We start from the raw sequence: 2,805 nt of genomic DNA on the forward strand, positions 1-2,805 counted from the left end.
CTCTCTCTCTCTCTCTCTCTCTCTCTCTGACACACACACACACACACACACACACTACTGCATTTTTGTGCAGAACGTTGGGCAGTCTGGTGAGAGCCATATTTTAATCACTATTAGTTCAGGATGCTGCTTACAACAATGGCTAAGTCTTGGGGGATGATGGGAAGTAAAGAGAATCCACAACTTTCTTTTCCAAATAAGTAATCCAGTACATTTGTTCAGCAAAATGAGCTTTTTATTTTTTTTGGCCTGTGTAGGAATGCAGGATCTGTCTGATAATTTATTTTTAAAAGTGTTTCAAATATGGGAAACTGGAAAAAAAGGTATGTCAGATTGGCAAACTTGAGAAGCAGACAGGCTGTTGCTTCAGTAGGGTTGAGGAATGGGTCAGCATACACAGAGGCACGATGAAATTCCATTTTCTTTGCAAGTCTTGGGACCCTGCCTTTTTTTTCCCCAGCCTTGGAAATGGCTCTCCTGGTTAGGAATGGTGATTGCAGATCTTTGGATATATTTTTTCCATTGGCTTATGTGATGTACACTATTCAAGCAGTTTGTATCTTCTATTACCATGCCTTGCTATTGCTATATTCTCAACTTAGTTTATTTTTTTTTAAACAAGTTTCTCTTTCAGGTGATAAGTCTGTCATGTTTTTGTTTTTCCTATCAGCAGAAGCTTGCAAAACGTTGAACACGTCTCTCTCACCTTTCGACATAAATAAACACAAGAGGGAAGATGCTAGATCCTGCAAGGGAAGGGGCTGCAGACTGGAAGCCCCTCAGTCCTAAATGCCCTCCTTTGTATCGGCTAATGCCTACCTTAGTGCAATCCCAGAGGCAGGACTGGTAGATCATACAGGCAGTCCTCGACTTACGACCGTAATTGAGCCCAAAGTTTCAGTTGCTAAGCCAGACAGCTGTTAAGTGAGCTGTGCCCCGTTTTGTGACCTTTTCTCCCAGAGTTGTTAAAACAAATCGCTACAATTTTAAGTGAATCATGTGGTTGTTAAGCGAATCTGGCCTCCCCGTTGACTTTGCTTGTCAGAAGGTTACAAAAGGGGATCACATGACCCTGGGAACACTGCAACCGTCATAAATACATGCCAGTTGCCGAGTGCCCAAATTTTGATCACGTGTCCATGGGGATGCTGCAATGGTCATAAGTGTACAAACCAATCACAACTCGCTTTTTCAATGCCATTGTAACTTTGAATGGTCATAAGTCGAGGACTTCATGGATTGGGAAATAAAGCAATGAAATTTGCTCCCACTCACTTACATATAACTTGAGACTAACCAGATTTAAGAATGTATGAAACTGGAAACCAGAGTCAGAACAGCCAAGAACTAAAAAAGTGGACATCAAGTAAACAAGAAGGCTTATTTCTTAGTTTCCAAAATGCTGAGGATGCTCTTGTAGTAACACACATCTTTCTTAGATGTGTGATTATAGGGGTTTGGGTCCAGGGTCCTGAATAAAAACCATTCGCCACATGTAGCATCTCAACTACTGTGATGATTATGTTAGTGGGTATTTCATATTCCATTACAATCAGCTAAATAAAATTTAAACATCAAAAGAAAACTACATTTCACCAAATAGCTATGATTAAAACAGGTTTTAAAATGGTTAGTAATTCAAAGTTACCTCAGGCCTTTTAACCAAATCTCTGGCTGAGGTTGGACCTGAACTCTGGCGTAAGCTTGAAACTAAGCTGCTTCGGCTATACCAGGGGTAGGCAACCTCGGCTCTTTTATGACTCATGGACTTCAAGTCCCAGAATGCCTGAGCCAGCTGGCTCAGGAATTCTGGGAGTTGAAGTCCGTGAGTCATAAAAGAGCCGAGGTTGCCTACCCCTGGGCTATACAGTATGTGAATTGGTTTATGCTCCCAATTCTGATTGCCTTTATCCTTAAAGTAATTCTATGGATTTATTAGGGTGAAAATGTTGCACTTTGAAGTGTTTTATATATATATTCTTTGGTATTATTTCTCAACCTTCCCCAACCAGCATGGATTCTGGGAGTTGCATCTTAAAGTTGCCAAGGTTGAGGAACACCGCTCTATAGGAGTTACTTCTGTAAATTTGTGTATAAAAATATAGATGTCTGTAAACTTAGCTGCGTTGTCAAGAAAGAAGTGCTCTGCCATTATAATATACAGGCAGTCCTTGATTTACCACCACAGTTGGGATCACAAATTCCATTGCTAACCAAGGCAGCTATGGAGTGAGTTGTGCTCAATTTTACAACCTTTTTTTTTTTTTTGCTATAGTTGTTAAGCGCATCACTGTGAGTGTTAAATGAATCTGGCTTCCCCCTCGGACTTTGCTTGTAGGAAGCTGGCTGGGAAAGTCACAGATGATGACCACGTGACCCTGGGATGCTGCAACTGGCATAAATAAATGCCAACTGCAAAGCTGAATTTTAATTATGTGACCAGGGGGGGTGTGCTGCAATGGTTGTAAGTGTGAGGACTGATTATAAGGCATTTTTTTCAACGCTGCTGTAACTTTCAAATGTTTGCTAAACAAATGGCTGTGAGTACATGTTTTAAGAAAGGAGACTTATATTAAGAAAGGTTCTGCTTACAGAATTTTAAGAGTACAGTAGTCATTATTTTGTACTTAACAGAGTACTTTGAACACAAAATATGTAAAATTTAACAACAGCAGTTTCAATGAATCTTATGTTCAAAGTCAAGTTGCCATCACATTTGTATATATAGGTCTCAGCCATTGTTGGCTTTTAGCTTAGAACAGGGGTTTCAAACTCGCAACATCATGTGACATGTCATGACTTTCC

This window comes from Vipera ursinii (genome assembly GCF_947247035.1).
Source record: "Vipera ursinii genome assembly, chromosome: Z".
NCBI lineage: Eukaryota > Metazoa > Chordata > Lepidosauria > Squamata > Viperidae > Vipera > Vipera ursinii.